Source organism: Vulpes vulpes, chromosome X (genome assembly GCF_048418805.1).
Source record: "Vulpes vulpes isolate BD-2025 chromosome X, VulVul3, whole genome shotgun sequence".
NCBI lineage: Eukaryota > Metazoa > Chordata > Mammalia > Carnivora > Canidae > Vulpes > Vulpes vulpes.
Window position 1 is genome coordinate 86,834,547 of NC_132796.1, and position 18,664 is coordinate 86,853,210.

The 18,664-nt window shown below is 39.0% G+C and overlaps 1 pseudogene; it reads right to left on the reverse strand.

The window, feature by feature from the left end:
* Positions 1–10,147: 10,147 nt before the first annotated feature.
* Positions 10,148–18,664, reverse strand: part of LOC140596120 (large ribosomal subunit protein uL11 pseudogene) — a 152,244-nt pseudogene continuing 143,727 nt past the window's right edge.

The window sequence follows — 18,664 nt, forward strand, 5'->3', positions numbered from 1 at the left end:
TGGGTATTTACCTGAAAGATACAGATGTTGTGAAATGATGGGACACCTGCACCCCAATGTTTATAGCATCAGTGTCCACAATAGCCAAACTGTGGAAGGAGCCTTGGTATCCATTGAAAGATAAATGGATAAAGAAGCTGTGGTCTATGTATACAATGGAATATTACTCAGCCATCAGAAACGACAAATACCCACCATTTGCTTCGAGGTGGATAGAACTGGAGGGTATTATGCTGAGTGAAATAAGTCAATAGGAGAAAGACAATCATCATATGATTCCACTCATTTGTGGAATATAAGAAATAGTGAAGGATATTAAGGGAAAGGAGGGAAACTGAGTTGGGAAAAATTAGAGAGGAAGACAAACTATGAGACTCCTAACTCTGGGAAACAAAGGTTGCAGGAGGGGAGGAGGGTGGGGGGATGGGGTGACTGGGTGATGGGCACTAAGGAGGGCACTTGATGGGATGAGCACTGGGTGTTATACTATATGTTGGCAAATTGAACTTCAAAAAAATATTTTTTAAAAGAACTTTAAAAAAATAAAGATAAGGTAACCAAACCAAAGACACTTAGGAAAAAGGCTTCTGGTGACCCATTTATCTCCAAACTCCAAGTATAAATACAACACACTTTCCACCATACCACACTGCCTCTCTCCTCCACATTTTTCTCTGAAATATAGTAGGATTACAGTCAGGGTTGTAGTCGCTTTGTGAGTATTCTTTTCAAGCTGGCTAAGAAAGCCTGCTTATGACTTTGGCTATTTAATTTCACAATATTGAAATTTGAAATTTGTTATAGGCCAGATACAGCAGCCAGTCGGAACAACCATTAATTCTTCTTAAGATTTCATTGAATTCTATGGCTCTTGTTAGAAATGTACTTAAGTATTCAAGGGGAAAAAAGCAAATGAAACATCTCCAATTAATAAGAAACTGGACTCATGCCAACAGGGTGTTTTTTTTAAAATAACCTTTCTCTGTGAGTTCATTATTTTCTTTCTGGCAGTGAATGAATGTACTACAGTTAAAAAAATACATCTATGGAGATGGACAAGCCTATTGGGAGGAAAGTGTGTACCTGTGTGCATGTGTATGTGTCAATACATGAGTTTATTAACTGATTTGAAAGAAAAGGCATATTCTGCTTTTCCAATTATGTATATTAGGATATGATCACTCTCACCTTGCTATGGAGATTCTAAATGCCTAAGTGAATCACCTTCTTAAAGTCCATTCCAAGTGTAGAGGAATAAAAGAATCAAAGGCCCAGATGCCACCCAAGACTGCTGTAGTTATAAACTGAAATGTGCTCCTCTTTAAAGTAATGAATACCAGGAATAACTTCCAAGCTATTTCCATTTACAGTACATGATGTCAATTGCTTTTACGTCACATTGTTTATATAAATAATTCTCTACACAAAATACTAACGGAAGTTAGACTTTTTCAAATTGACAAGTTTGCAGCTAACCTAATCAAATAAATGAGCACTGCATCTTACATGCATAAACTAAGGAAAGTAACAATTATCTACCAGGGATGTCATGAAAATTCAATGATAATAATAAGTGTAGAGCACATAGTAGGATTGTCAGAGGATAAAAGGAAATAAATGTTCTTTTCCTTCTTTTCAAAGGTTGTTCAAACCAGTCACTAAGTCTTTGATGTTTTAAAAAATTTGAGTTTCCAAAAATAAGTCTCCAAACAAGACCTCAATAATTTGGCAAATGGATTCGGCACAAGGTGAACTTGTGCACTTTCTCGGATTTCAAACAGTAACACAGGAATTCACTTCCATTCATAATTCCATGCTTTCCAACAAGACTGGAAACTGTTCTCTCCTCCTCACCACCAGCAGTGCTCCAATTTTTCCACCCACCTACCAAATATGTTCCCAATTTCCACTAGCTTTAATTTTCAGCCAGCTATCATTATTTCCCCAACATATCAACATGTAAAGGATTCTGCTAGTTCATTCTCTCCTGGAGGCATTTACATTTCCTAGAAGACTTTGGATGACAGAAAAGCCATCTGAGAGGCAATGCATCTGTTCAAACAAGTGGAAACATTATCATTTGTGGGAATGTTTTTGTCACTTCCCCTGTGTTTGTCCCAATATCAGGGCTAAGAGTTGAATCCTAGATAGGACAGGAAAATGAAGGGACAATGCTGTCTACTCTTAAATTCCTTGTTGGAGTCAGTCCCCAACACTTTGTCCAAAAAAGGCCAGCACTGCCCTGGTGTTTGAGGGTCCCGATGTCAAGATAAGTTGCCTTTTGAGCTAATTTACCTTCTACCTCTTTATTTTATTTTTTTAAATTAATTTTTATTGGTGTTCAATTTACCAACATACAGAAAAACACCCAGTGCTCATCCCGTCAAGTGTCCGCCTCAGTGCCCGTCACCCATTCCCCTCCAACACCCGCCCTCCTCCACTTCCACCTCTTTAAACCAAGCCAAAAAAACTCACATGGCAAGAAAATTAATATAATTAGATAGAAATAAGTCAATTTAATACAATTAGGTAGAATAAGTCAAAACAAATAAGTCAATAATCCTTCCAAATAGGACTCCTTGCAGTTTCTAACTAGGCATGGCTAAAGAGTTCTGGTTCTTGCTTAGAATGTAGGGAGATGGGAGAGGGGTGGGGCAAGATGGTGGAGGAGTACGGTCCCCAAGTCACCTGTCCCCACCAACTTACCTAGATAACTTTTAAATCATCCTGAAAACCTACAAATTCGACGTGAGATTTTTTTTTTATTTTTTTTAAATTTTTTTTAATTTTTTATTTATTTATGATAGTCACAGAGAGAGAGAGAGAGGCAGAAACACAGGCGGAGGGAGAAGCAGGCTCCATGCACCGGGAGCCTGATGTGGGATTCGATCCCGGGTCTCCAGGATCGCGCCCTGGGCCAAAGGCAGGCGCCAAACCGCTGCGCCACCCAGGGATCCCTCGACGTGAGATTTAAAGAGAGAACAGCTGGAACACTACAGAGAGAGTTTGTGCTAACATGCACAACTCGTTTTTAGCCACTCTGCACTGAGCCAAATGACTAGAAAGAACTCACCAGAAAAGAAAGAATCAGAAACAGATTCTCTGCCACAGAGTTACAGAATATGAATTACAATTCAATGTCAGAAAGCCAATTTAGAAGCACAATTATAAAGCTACTGGTGGTTCTGGAAAAAAGCATAAAGGATTCAAGAGACTTCATGACTACAGAATTTAGATCTAATCAGGCAGAAATTAAAAATCAATCAAATCAATTAAATGAGATGCAATCCAAACTAGAGGTCCTGATGATGAGGGTTAATGAGGTAGAAGAACAAGTGAGTGACATAGAAGACAAGTTGATGGCAAGGAAGGAAGCTAGGGAAAAAAGAGAAAAACAATTAAAAGACCATGAGGAAAGGTAAAGGGAAATAAATGACAGTCTCAAAAGGAAAAATCTATGTTTAATTGGGGTTCCAAAGGCTGCTGAAAGGGACAGAGGACCAGATTTATTTGAACAAATCATAGCTGAGAACTTCCCTAACTTGGGAAGGGAAACAGGCATTCAGATCCAGGAGATAGAGAGATCCCCCACCCAAAATCAATAAAGACCATTCAACACTCCGACTTTTAATAGTGAAACTTGCAAATTCCAAAGATAAAGAGAACATCCTTCAAGCAGCAAGGGACAAGAGATCGCTAACTTATATGGGGAGAAATATTAGATTAAGAGCAGACCTCTCCACAGAGACCTGGCAGGCCAGAAAGGGCTGGCAGGATATATTCAGGGTCCTAAATGGGAAGAACCTGTAGCCAAGAATACTCTATCCAGCAAGGCTATCATTCAGAATGGAAGAAGACATAAAGAGCTTCCAAGATAGGAAAAACTGAAAGAATATGTGACCACCAAACCAGCTCTGCAAGAAATATTAAGGGGGACTCTGTAAAAGAAAGAGGACGCCCAAAGAAATAACCCACAAAAGCAGGGACTGAATAGGTATTATGATGACACTCAATTCATATCTTTCAATAGGAACTCTGAACGTGAATGGGCTTAATAATCCCATCAAAAGACGCAGGGCTTCAGACTGGATAAAAAAGCAAGACCCATGTATTTGCTGTCTACAAGGTTGGAGAACCATTTACCATTCCAATGGTCCTCAAAAGAAAGCAGGAGTACCAATCCTCATATCAGATAAATTAAAGTTTATCCCAAAGACTGTAGTAAGAGATGAAGAGGGACACTATATCATACTTAAAGAATCTATCCAACAAGAGGACCTAACAATCATGGATATTTATGCCCCTAATGTGGGAGCTGCTAAATATATCAATCAATAACCAAAGTAAAGACATACTTAGATAATAATACACAAATATTGGGAAACTTCAACATGGCACTTCCTGCAAATGACAGATATTCTAAGCACAACATCTCCCAAGAAACAACAGCTTTAAATGATACAATGGACAAGATGGATTTCACAGATATTTACAGAACTTTGCATCCGAACACAACTGAATACACATTCTTCTCAAGTGCACATGGAACTTTCTCCAGAATAGACCACATACTGGGTCACAAATCAGGTCTCAACTGATACCAAAAGACTGGGATTGTCCCTGCATATTTTCAGACCATAATGATTTGAAATGAACTCAATCACAAGAAGGAATTTGGTAGAAACTCAAACACGAGGTTAAAGAGTATCCTCTAATTTCCTGGTTGACCCTTTCATCTTTTAGCAGAAGAATTAAAAAGATTCATGGAAACTAATGAGAATCAAGATACAACTGTTCAAAATCTTTAGAATACAGCAAAAGCAGTCCTGAGGGGGAAATACATCGCAATACAAGCATCCCTCAAAAAATTGGAAAAAACTCAAATACACAAGCTAACCTCGCACCTAAAGGAACTGAAGAAAGAACTGCAAATAAAACCAGCAAATAGGGCAGCCTGGGTGGCTTTAGCAGTTTAGCACCTGCCTTCAGCCCAGAGCCTGATCCTGGAGACCCAGGATCGAGTCCCACGTCGGACCCCCTGCATGGAGCCTGCTTCTCCTTCTGCCTGTGTCTCTGCCTCTCTCTCTCTCTCTCTCTCTCTCTCTCTCTCTCTCTCCCTGTGTCTCTCATGAATAAATAAATAAAACCTTTAAAAAAACAGCAAATAAAACCTACACCCAGCAGAAACAGAGAGGTAATAAAGATTCGAGCAGAACTCAATGAAATAGAGACCAGAAGAACTGTAGAACAGATCAACAAAACCAGGAGTTGGTCCTTGAAAGAATTAATAAGATAGATAAACCATTAGCCAGCCTTATTTAAAACAAAAGAGAAAAGACTCAAACTAATAAAATCACGAATGAAAAAGGAGAGATCACAACCAATACCAAGGAAATACAAACGACTTTAAAAACATATTATGAGCAGCTATACACCAATAAATTAGGAAATCTAGAAGTAATGGACGCATTTGGAAAACCACAAACTACCAAAACTGGAACAGGAAGAAATAGAAAGCCTGATCAGGCTGACAACCAGGGAGAAAATTGAAGCAGTCATCAAAAACCTCCCAAGACACAAAAGTCCAGGGCCAGATGGCTTGCCAGGGGAATTCTATCAAACGTTTAAAGAAGAAACAATACCTATTCTACTAAAGCTATTCCGAAAGATATAAAGGGACAGAGTACGTCCAAATTCATTTTATGAGGCCAGCATCACCTTAATTCCAAAACCAGACAAATACACCACCAAAAAGCAGAATTATAGACCAATATCCCTGATGAACACAGATGCAAAACTTCTCAACAAGATACTAGCCAATAGGATCCAGCAATACATTAAGAAGATTATTCACTATGACCAAGTAGGATTTATCCCCGGGATGCAAGGCTGGTTCAACACTTGTAAAGCAATCAATGTGATTGATCATATCAACAAGAGAAAAAACAAGAACCATATGATCCTCTCAATAGATGCAGAGAAAGCAGTTGACAAAATACAGCATCCATTCCTGATCAAAACTCTTCAGAGTGTAGGGCTAGAGGGAACATTTGTCAGCATCTTAAAAGCCATCTACGAAAAGCCCACAGCAAATATCATTCTCAATGGGGAAGCACTGGGAGCCTTTCCCTAAGATCAGGAACACGACAGGGATGTCCACTCTCACCACTGCTATTCAACATAGTACTAGAGGTCCTAGCCTCAGCAATCAAGCAAGAAAAAGAAATAAAAGGCATTCAAATTGGCAAAGAAGAAGTCAAACTCTCCCTCTTCGCTGATGATGTGATACTGTACATAGAAAACCCAAAAGACTCCACCCCAAGATTGCTAGAACTCATACAGCAATTCGGCAGTGTGGCAGGATGCAAAATCAATGCCCAGACGTCAGTGGCATTTCTATAACACTAACAATGAGACTGACGAAAGAGAAATTAAGGAGTCAATCCCATTTACAATTGTACCCAAAAGCATAAGATACCTAGGAATAAACCTAACCAAGGAGGTAAATGATCTATACCCTAAAAACTACAGAACACTCCTGAAAGAAATTGAGGAAGACACAAGGAGATGCAAAAACATTCCATGTTCCTGGATTGGAAGAATTAATATTGTGAAACTGTCTATGCTACCCAGGGCAATTTATACATTTAATGCAATCCTATCAAAATACCATGGACTTTCTTCACAGAGTTGGAACAAAGCATCTTACGATGTCTGTGGAATCAGAATAGGCCCGAATAGCCAGGGGACTATTGAAAAAGAAAACCAGAACCGGGGGCATCACAATGAGAGATTTCAGGTTGTACTACAAAGCTGTGATTATCAAGACAGGATGGTACTGGCACAAAAACAGACACATAGTTCAATGGAACAGAATAGAGAACCCAGAAATGGGCCCTCAACTCTATGGTCAACTAATATTCGGCAAAGCTAGAAAGACTATCCACTGAGAAAAGGACAGTCTCTTCAATAAATGGTGCTGAGAAAATTGGACATCCACATGCAGAAGAATGAAACTAGACCACTCTCTTTCACCATACCCAAAGATAAACTCAAAATGGAGGAAAGATCTACATGTGAGACAAGAATCCATCAACATCCCAGAGGAGAACACAGGCAACAGCCTTTTTGAACTCAGCCACAGCAATTTCTTGCAAGATACATCTATGAAGGCAAGGTAAACAAAAGCAAAAATGAATTATTGGGACTTCATTAAGAGAAAAGGCTTCTGCACAGCAAAAGAAACAGTCAACAAAACTAAAAGACAACCTACAGAATGGGAGAAGATATTTGCAAATGATCTATCATATAAAGGGCTAGTATCCAAGATCTATAAAGATCCTATTAAACTCAACAGCCAAGAAACAATCCAATCATGAAATGGGCAGAAGCCATGAACAGAAATTTCACAGAGGAAGACATAGACATGGCCAACAGGCACATAAGAAAATGCTCCGCATCACTGGCCATCAGGGAAATGCAAATCAAAACCACAATGAGATACCACCTCACTCCAGTGAGAATGGGGAAAATTAACAAGATAAGAAACAACAGATGTTGGAGAGGATGTGGAGAAAGGGGAACCCTCTTGCACTGTTGGTGGGAATTGGAACTGGTACAGCCACTCTGGAAAAGTGCGTGGAGGTTCCTCAAAGAGTTAAAAACAGAGCTACCCTATGACACAGCAATTGCACTGTTGGGGATTTACCCCAAAGATACAGATGCAGTGAAACAGCAGGACACCTGCACCCCAATGTTTATAGCAGCAATGTCCACAATAGCCAAACTGTGGAAGGAGCTTCGGTGTCCATTGAAAGATGAATGGATAAGGAAGCTGTGGTCTATGTATACAATGGGATATTACTCAACCATTAGAAACAACAAATACCCACCATTTGCTTCGACGTGGATGGAACTGGAGGGTATTATGCTGAGTGAAGTAAGTCAATCAGAGGACAAACATTATAATGTCTCATTCATTTGGGGAATATAAAAAATAGTGAAAGGGAATAAAGGGGAAAGGAGAGAAAATGAGTGGGAAATATCAGAGAAGGAGACAGAACATGAGAGACACCTAACTCTGGGAAATGAACAAGGGATAGTGGAAGGGGAGGTGGGCAGGGGGATGGGGTGACTGGGTGACGGGCATTGAGGGGGGCACTTGATGGGATGAGCACTGGGTGTTATGCTATATGTTGGCAAATCGAACTCCAATAAAAAAAATACAAAAAAAAGTCACAGGGTGAAAGGTACAGCATAGGGAATATGATCAATAGAAATGGTAATAGTTCTCTATGGGGACACATGGTATCTATGCATGGGGTGAGTGCAGTTTCAATAAACATAAGTGTCAATCATAAAAAAATGTAGGCAGATGGATATAGAGAACACTATGTAACACAACCACAAGCACTCACATAGTAATACCTTCAACGTTATGCAGAAAAGGGCTTGTATCTGGCCTATTCCACTGACCGTGTCAGTCATCTTGCAATTTTCACCTACCTACAGCCCAGCAGAGGCTACATCTAAACCCCAAAATGTTTGATATTATTCCCTTACCATGACTTTGTTCAAAGAGGGCAAAACTTCTACCTCAAACTGACATGGAGGACAATAAAGATGTTGAAGAAAGCTCTGCTCTTTTCTGCTTATTCCTTAAAACATTATGTGACAGGGGTAAATCTGCAAGCCTTCTATTCCAAGTATCTTTAGCATCTGTCCTCTTTTGTTGGACACGACTCGCCTGCTTCTTAAATGATACTGTAGATCTCTTAGCCGTGCCCTGCCAACAATTTAGTATCCCTTCAATCATGTTCAAAGAATCCTTTAAACCTTGCCAAAAGACTCATATTCATAAAGAGCTACATACCTTAAGAAAGCGATCTTTTCAAAGTGATTCCTTCAGACCTAGAGTGATCTGTAGGGTGTCCCACTCAGTGTTGTTCAGGTGGCCCCTCTATAACTTAATTAAAGCTGCTTCATTTATTTGTTTTATAGATTAAGTTTTTGAGACACTCTCAAAAGCTTTCACAGCTAACAATTTCCATTAAAATATATATATATATACTTATATATATATATATATATATATATTTCTCCCATGTATATTAAGGTTATCAACATACATATTTAAAGTGGGCTTCATGTGGGGCTTGAACTCATAACCCTGAGATCAAGACCTGAGCTGAGATTGAGTCAACCATTTAACCGACTGAGCCACCCAGGTACCCCCAACATAAGTTTTTTGATGAATTCCATTTGGATTGTTGCTCTACCACACAGTCAAAGCATGACATGACAGTCAAGTAAGCAGTACTTCTCCCCAACATCAAGCTTTCTCTCCAAGACCACTGTTAACTTTAAAAAGAATCTCTCCGGCCCACTGGCTGGCTCAATCGGTAGACCAAGCAACTCTTAGTCTTGAGGTTGTGAGCTCAAGTAGGACATTGGGTGAAGAAATTAAATATAAAATCTCTAGAAATAAAAAATACATGAAAAGAATCTCTAGGTCCTAAAATTAAGTCTTTGCAGCCCAGATAATTATTGGCATCAGAACTATGGGGGAACTCGTGAAAATTCATGGGTTAATAACCATTTTGCCACAATTTCATGTCAGCATGCACACCTGGCTGATGCAAGGCCTTAGGTCTAAAGTCTGCCTGGATCAACCAGAGCTGTGCGACATTTGGAGGTCTGATAAAGCCAAAAGAAATAGTTTTATGAATTCTGGACAGGTACCAATGCCTAGTGCTATGAGGAACAATGAATACTTGGACTGATGGGAATACTAAAGACATTGCCTTAAGCAGGTGAATACTGTAGAAATGTTTCATGATGCGAAATAGGAGTTGGAGAGTGTATTAGTTTAGTATGCTAGGGCCGCCCTAAAGGAACAACTGAAATTTAATTTCTCATGGGTCTGGGGGCCAGGAGCCAGTAATCAAGGTGCCGCCCAAGTCAATTTTTGGTTAGGTCTTTCTTCCCTGGCTAACAGCTACCTTTCTCACTGTGTCCTCGCCTTTTATTTGTGCAGAGCAAGCGAGAGAGAATGAAAACTCTCATGTCTCATCTTCCTTTTATACATATATTTATTTATTTATGGTTGTCAAATGCTGCTTTATTTAAACTTTTTCCTGTGTGCTTCTTAACCAGCTGGGCATTCCACCACACCATCATCTATGATGTCATGAAGGTGGTGGCCAGCAACACTGCAGCCCACAGATTGGAACCATTAAAGAGACACTGGGGACTACCCAGAGTTCTTTGGCTAAAGAACAGTGCCACATCTGTTGGGTAATGTTGACAATCTCATCAAAAGTGATAATTCCACTGTGCTTAAAGTTTTTCTGCCTCTTTCAGGCTCTTGGTGGTTCCTTGAGGGCTTTGATCATCAGCACAGAGGCAGAAGGTACCACTTCAACCTTGATCTGTCTGTCCCGAATGGTCAGTTTCACTATAATCCTGAGATGCTTCCAATCATTGGTTGCCTTAGTGTTGGCACTGCCAACCATTTTTATAGACAGGTCCAGGAGGCTAATCTTTGGGGCCAGGGCAGACATGACACCGATTTCCACACCTGTGCACCTCAAGTGTGCCACTTTGACCTCCTTGAGATCCAACCTAGGTGGCATGTCGGAGGCAGCAGGTATAGGATGAACCTGGATTCAGGACAATGGAAAACAGGTCAATCCCATGTTAAACTTGTACTCTTCACTGAACTTGTCCATGGACATGAGTCTGGAGACAAGACTCAAAGTGTAAGTAGAATTGTGAGATGAGATAAAATGATCTCTGCTCTAGACCTCTCCTTCTCAAGACTGTCATGATGCTCGCCATTTTCCCCTCCTATCTACCCTAAATCTCCAACATCAGAGTGAATGTTGAGATGAAATAAAGAATGAAATAAAGAAATTCATCAGAATGAAATAAAAAAAAACTAGGAAATTCCTGGTTAAGTGAATAAGTGAATACACACTGCCAGCAAAGAGAAATATCACTCCCTACTATTTATCTTTAGGATTGCACTATTAAAAGATTACCACATATTAATTCCTCAAATTAACTAGTTGTCATTTTAGCAAAGTACAGATTCTGGTCTTGGGAATTTAAGAACCAAGCTGGCATTTTCAAGGAGGGTTAGGAAGCATGAGAGTAACAAATACTTACATGAGTAAGAGGGAAGATCCTATGTCCAAACCCAAGTACACTGAACTTGGGAAGGCCAAAGGAGGAAAGGCCTGGCTATCACGTAAACAGGGGGAAGCAGCAAGAGTGCTATGGGAACCCAGTGAGAGGAGAGGTACAAAAACAAACCACCTGTATCACCATTTAGCCCAGGGAACATTCTAGAAGTTTAACCAGAGACTGAGTTAGAGCACTCAGACCTCCAAACCAAAATGACCACTGGGACCAGAGTCAGGTAGCAAAAGTCAACATCTCCAAGAGTGAATACCTAGGAGGTACTCCATACATATTTGCTAAATTAAACTGAACTTTGGGCTCACCTTCCCTATATGTTTGATTTATATACTTCGTGGCATTCACCCTTACTTCCTATTACTTGGTTGTCTGTTGCAACCTAACAGTCCACCTGTTAATTACCTTGTCTGCATGCCTCATATATCTCAAAAGTAAAGATAAATACAGATAAAACATACATCAAAAATCAGGAGACTTCTTTTTAAATCGTAGCATACATTTATCCCAAGCACTGCTGGCTTCATTTTCCCTCTGAGATGTGACGAAGAACAACAATAAAACCTGCCTTCCTGTAACACCTTTATATTAGTCAGGGTTTTTCGTTATTTCTCCTAGACCATTTGCTATGAACACAATTTCAAAACACAGAGGGGTACCGAATCGGAGAACCCTTATTTCACCACCTCCTGCCTGAGAGAGGTGGGAGTGTAGAAAATAGAAAGAACCTGTCATTCACAGCTTCAAGCAGTTGGAATATCTTTGGGACTGGAGCTGACCCAGAACAAAACCCACCAAAGCCTTCTTGATGATCCCTCGTGTTCCTCTAAGCCAAAAGACAAAGCCCTGCATCCCAATTCCCCAGCTTCTCACCATGCCAAAGTAATTTCAACACCGAAACCCACTCAGCCCTAGAGAGTAAGAAACAGCACATGCACTTGCGGCTGTTTGATTACAGATCAAGTGCTCCAACTCACAAAGCCTCTCCCCTCTAGAAAGCTCAGTGTCCCGTAGGTTGCGTGTGCCTTTGATTAGCTACCCTCCGAAAAGCCCGAGATTGCGTCTTTTGCTTCATCAACAGCTAGAGGAGCTGGGTGAGGAATTTTGACCCGGTGGTCGCAGCACACCACCTCAAATACTTGAGGAGAGCTTGACAAGCGACCGCTGCATACTCAGACCGTGCTAGTGAAATAAAAGCACAGATTGGGGGACCCCTGGGTGGCGCAGTGATTTAGCGCCTGCCTTTGGCCCAGGGTGCGATGCTGGAGACCCAGGATCGAATCCCGCATCGGGCTCCCAGTGCAGGGAGCCTGCTTCTCCCTCTGTCTGTGTCTCTGCCTCTCTCTTTCTGTGTGTGACTATCATAAATAAATAAAAAAAAAATTTTTTTAAATTTTTAAAAAGCACAGATTGGTTGTGGAGACATTTATAAACATAGTCAAGTATATGTTTATCAATATATGTTATATATAAGGAGGCTGCTCCTTCTATACATGGCTTGTCATCGGCAGTGTGAATAACAAAAGCAGAACCTCAAAGGGACAGGGCTGCCTGATATTTCAGCGATAATTTTTCGGAAGGCTTTCTATTTTAGCGCAGTTTTAGGTTCACAAAAAAATGGTGGGAAAGGCATAGTTTCCACATAACTCGTCAACCGCTCCCCTTACCGACCCCCCTACCCAGTTTCCTGTTATCAACACCTCGTGTTAGTTTGGTACATTTGCTACGATTCATGAGCCAATATTGACACACCTTTAACTAAAGTCTGTAATTTATATTAGGGTTCACTGTATTCTTTGGGTTCTGGCAAATGGAGGAGGACGTGTATCTACCATTATAGTACCATGTAGAAATTCTCACAGCTCTACACATGCCCTGGGCTCAAAGCATTAATCCTTCTCCCTCCTTCAACTCTGGACAACTAATCATCTTTTTACTGTCTCCATGGTTTTCCGTCCTCCAGAGGGCCTTGCAGTTGGAATAATACCATGTGCAGCCCTCTCAAATTGGCTTCTTTCACTTACCAATATGCGTTTAAGGTTGCTGCACATCAGCTCATGAAATTAGAGTCCAATTTTTTTTAGGATTTTATTTATTTACACAAGAGAGACACGAAGAGGCAGAGACACAGGCAGAGGGAGAAGCAGTCTCCATGCAGGGAGCCCAATGTGGGACTTGATCCCAGGATCCCGGGATCATGCCCTGAGCCCAAGGCAGAGGCTCAACCACTGAGCCACCCAGGCATCCCTAAAGTCTACTTCTTTTATCACTAAATAATATGCCATTTTATGGACGTACCACAGTTTAACCATTCACCTACTGCAGGATGTCTTGGTTGCTTCCAAGCTTTGTCAGTTATGAATAAAGCTGCTATAAACATCTGTGGGCAAAATTTTGTGTACATCTCAGTTTTTGCCTCCTTTGGGTAAATGTCAAAGAGTCCACTTGCTGAATCTTACAGTAAGAGCATGTTTCGTGTTGTAGGAAACTGTTAATCTGGAACTACAGTGGCTGTACCATTTCACATTTCCTCCAGCACCGAAGGAGAGTTCCCCTTTCTTGACATTTTCACCAGCATACAGTGTTGTCAACATTTCAAATCTCAGCCATTCTAATAGGGGCGTGCTGGTATCTTGTTTTAATTTACTATTCCCTGCTGTCATATCTTATTGGCCATTTCATTTGCTTGTTATGTGCATACCTTCTTTGGTGAGGTGACCGTGCAGATCTTTTGCCCATTTTTTAATGGGGTTGTTTTCTTATGGTTGAGTTTGAAGAGATTGGGGATATATTCCGGCAGATATCGGATAGGTGCCGATCCTTTAGCAGATATGTTTAGAAAAGATTTTCTCTCAATCTCTACCTTTTTTCATTCTCCTAAAATCTTTGGCAATTTTATCTAGAAAATCATCATAAAACTGAACATCACGTGGATTTGCCCCTATATTATTTTCTAGGCCTCTTCTACTTTTGCATTTTACATTGAAGTCTGATTCATTATGAGGGTTTTTCCTGTAGATGTAAAGTTTGTGACTATATTTTGTTTTTATTTTTTACATGTAGATATCCAGTTGCTCAAGCACCATTGCTCAAAAGACTATCCTTCTGCATTGAATTGCCTTTGCTCCTTTTTTTTTTTTTTTTTTTTTTTTTTTTAATTTTTTTTTTTTTTTTGCCTTTGCTCCTTTCTCAAAGACCAGTGGACTCTATTTGTATAGATCTATTCCTGGGCTAACCTGTGCCATTTATCTATTTGTATATTCTGTCATTAATACCACATAGTCTTGACGTCTGTAGCTTTACAGTAAGTCTTGAAGTGGAGTAGTGTCAGTTCTCCAACTTTGTTCTTTTCTGTACTGCATTGGCTATTCTGAGTCTTTTGCCTTTCCATATAAATTTCAGAATCCCTTGGTCTAGATACACAAAATAACTTGCAGAAATTTTAGTTGGGGTGGGGGGCAGCCCGGGTGGCTCAGCAGATTAGCACCTGCCTTCAGCCCAGGGTGTGATCCTGGAGACCTAGGATCGAGTCCCATGTCAGGCTCCCTGCATGGAGCCTGCTTCTCCCTCTGCCTGTGTCTCTGCCTCTCTCTCTCTCTCTCTGTCTCTCATGAATAAATAAATAAAATCTTTAAAAAAAATTTTGGTGGGGATTGCCTTAGAAAGTTAGAAAGAACTGACCTCTTGACAAGATTGAGTCTACCTATTTATATAGGAGTATGAAATGTCTCTCCATTTCTTTAAAACTTTGATATTATTCATCAGAATTGTGTCATTTTCCACAAATAAATCTTCTCTATAATTTGTTACATTTATAACTAATGATTTCATTCTTGGTGCAAATGTAAAAGGCATCCTATTTTAATTTTAAATTCCAGTTGCTCATTGCTAGTATACGGGAAAGCAATGGACTTTTGTATTAACCTTTCATCCAAAAACCATGCTATAATTAATTGTTTATTACCTTCAGGAGTATTTTAGAATTTTTACAAAGACACTCATGTTATCTGAAAATAAAGACATACTTATTTCTCCCTTTTCAGTATTTCTGTTTTTCTTGACTTATTAAGTAGCTAGGCCTTCCAGTACAATGTTGAAAAGGAGTGGTAAGCAGGGACATCCCTGTATTATTCCTAATTATAGAAAGAAAGTATCTAGTTTCTCACCATTAGGTAGGATGTCAGCTGTGGACTTTATAGATGATCTTTACCACTTTGTAGAAGTTCTCCTCTATTCCTAGAGTTTGCTGAGACTATTATCATAAATGGACGTTGGATTTGGCAACTGCTATTTTCTACATCTACTTATATGATAACATGATTTTTCTTCATTAGCCTACTGATATGATGGATTACATTAATTGTCAGTAACAATTTTGAAACCTAATGTCCCATAATATTGTAATATTGATAAAAACATAGTATATCATTAGGATGGAATATTAGGCAGATATTAGTCAGGTTTTCAAAAATATTTACTAACCTGAGAAAATGCTAACATAATAAAAATGGAAGGAGCAAGCAGATGCCCAGAAAACCCTAAATAACAAACAAGAGGGCAAAGAGACAAAAACAGCAGATCCCCTAGCTCAAAATTTTTCCATTCCCAGAGCTGGGCAGAGCAGGGCTGAGTAAATGCTACATACCATCTTTACCATCATCTGATTCAGTCAACCAACAAGAAAAAATTAATATGAAATTCCAGCAATAAGATATAAAAGACTAGAGCTAAAGACTTTTCTGCCCCTGCTTTTTGCTCATTGACCAGATAACTCGAACTACCTGCATTATCAATGTAGCACAGACCTGGGGATTTTATTACTTGTACTTAAACACCTCTTTTTGGAAATGACCAGCTTGTTTTTTTTAAATCTGTTTTTTCCTCAATACATCTTTAAAGATTTTTAAAATCTCAAGTTGAGCAGATAGGAAAAAATTTTAAGAACATCATTTTTAATTTATAATAAAAGCTTACAACTTTTTTTTTCAAAAATGTAAACAAATAGAAAGCATGTGTTAATAAAGATCTTAAATGGGGCACCTGGGTGGCTCAGTCAGTTAAGTGTCTGCCTTTGGCTCAGGTCATGATCCTATGGTCCTGAGATCAAGCCCCACATAGGTCTCCCTGCTCAGTGGGGAGCCTGCTTCTTCCTCTCCCTCTGTGCCCTAGACCCTGTTCATGCTCTTCCAAGTGAATAAAATCTTGTAAAAAAAAGGCTTAAATAATTTTTTAAAAACTGGAAGAGTGGGATACAATATTCTGGGTGTGTATATGATACACACATACAACACTACATATTATATATATACACAGATATACATCAACAGAAAACTCACAAAATTTTTAATACATGGCACTTATATTGAAACAATGATCCCTTTTGCAGTCTAAGAACTAAAACAAAAAGGAAGAACATTGCTTTGCCCAAGCTCAGCTGGAGATATATGTGTATTGAAGGAATCAAATATTCTGCTGCTTGGTGAATGTCCATGAACAACAATGAAAGCAATGGGAGTATTGACTTCAGGATTACAATAAATTTTCACAAGCAGGAAAATTTGCAAATATGAAATCCATGAATAATAACAACAATCAACTTTATGTATAAATGTATGCATATATAGAATAATGATTATACATTGTATAATACTGAAAGGAGACAGATAAAATTGATAATGTTTGATACATGTGATGTTAATTTCTATTTCTTGTACTTTTTAATTCAAATATTACATGAAAGGGTGTTCATTGCAAAATTAATTACAATGGTGATAAATTTTCTAACCCTAAATATTATTGCAGAATAGTTTATTATGAGACTTCTACAATATAAAAAGTATGCATTTTTAAAGATTATATTGAAGAAGAATTTTTGATAATATGCAAAATGTTTATAATATAGTATCAAATGAAAAAGTATAATCTCTGTAACACCTGGCTGGTTCAGTCGGTATAGCATGTGACTCTTGATCTTTGGGTTGTGAGTTCAAGCCCCAAGTGAAGAGATTCCTTAAAAATAAAATCTTTAAAAGGAAATAGTACAATCTCAAACCCTATACATAATAGAATCTCAGCTCTATCAAGAAATGGCTATCAGAACATAGGTCAAAATGTTAGCAATATTTCTCTCTGATGGGTTGGAATTATGAACAATTGTTACCCTTTTCCCTGGACACTTCTGCATTTTCTAAATGCTTCAAATGAGTGCCACATAGCCTTCTTACGAATAGAAAAAAATGTTTAGTGTGTCTAGTAACTAATTAAAATCTCAGAGATCGGGGCACCTGGGCGGGCTCGTGGTTGAGAGTCTGCCTTTGGCTCAGATTGTGATCCTGGGGTCCTGCAACCGAGTCCCTCATTGGGCACCCAGCAAGGGAGGCTGCTTCTCCCTCTGCCGATGTCTCTGCCTCTCTCTGTGTCTCTCATGAATAAATAAATCTTTGGAAAAAATAAAAAATAAATAAATCCCAGAGATCTAAGACATTTTTCTGGAGTATGAGATGACCTCATAAATTCTAAATACCTTCCCAAGAAAGACATCCAGATTTGGGAATATTTCGGATTTGATTTTCTCTGTATTTCTGTTATTTCTATAATGAACCAGGAGTGCTTCTGTGATAAACCAAAATCAATAAAAAGCAAACTTCACTGGGAAGTGATACTTAAAATGTTAACATTATGCAGACATACATTTAACATAAACTAATACATACACAGCCATTTCAAAGCAACATAAATAGGAGGAAAAGATCCGTATCTATGGAAGACAGCAGAGCAAAGTAGAGAAAAACATATGTGAGTACAGGTCACACTCAAAGATGAGTAGAAGCTGATGGTAAATATTTGCTTCCTTAAGCTACAATACTGCAGCATGTTAACATCCTAAGATTCCTTACAAATACATATTGGTTTTGAAAGTGTGTATACATTTTATTGAAGCACACTGTATATTTGGGTCTGCTTAAAAGCTTGTTTGTAGGTCTATTAAATTACAAAACACATCAAAGAAACCACTGCTTCCAAACAGATGTGCAAACTTTCGTCAAGGCAAAACTCTTCCTTTACCTAGGGGCATGCTACCTTTAAGACTGCATTTTGTCCAAACAGGATCATTTCTTCATTAAGCCTCTTTTGCTTATGCCCTAGAGCCTTTCTTCTGAGTCCGCACATAAGATTCAAACAGAGAATAAAGACCAGAAATTGTCCTGGAACCTCTTGGGTTTCTAGAATCTGACAGCAAGAAGCAAGTAACATGATCTATGCAGCCTACCTTCTGTTGTTAGGAGAGCATATGCCATAAAAACATTTCAAAACAATTTTTAAGGTGTAAAAAAGATTGAAAAATCAAATTATTAAGTGAAATAACATCAACATGTTACTGGGGCTTGTACCATTGGCAGCTGTCGCATATTCTGACAATATACCTTTACAGGAGCAGTCAAATGTGCTCTTCCTTTCTGTGTCA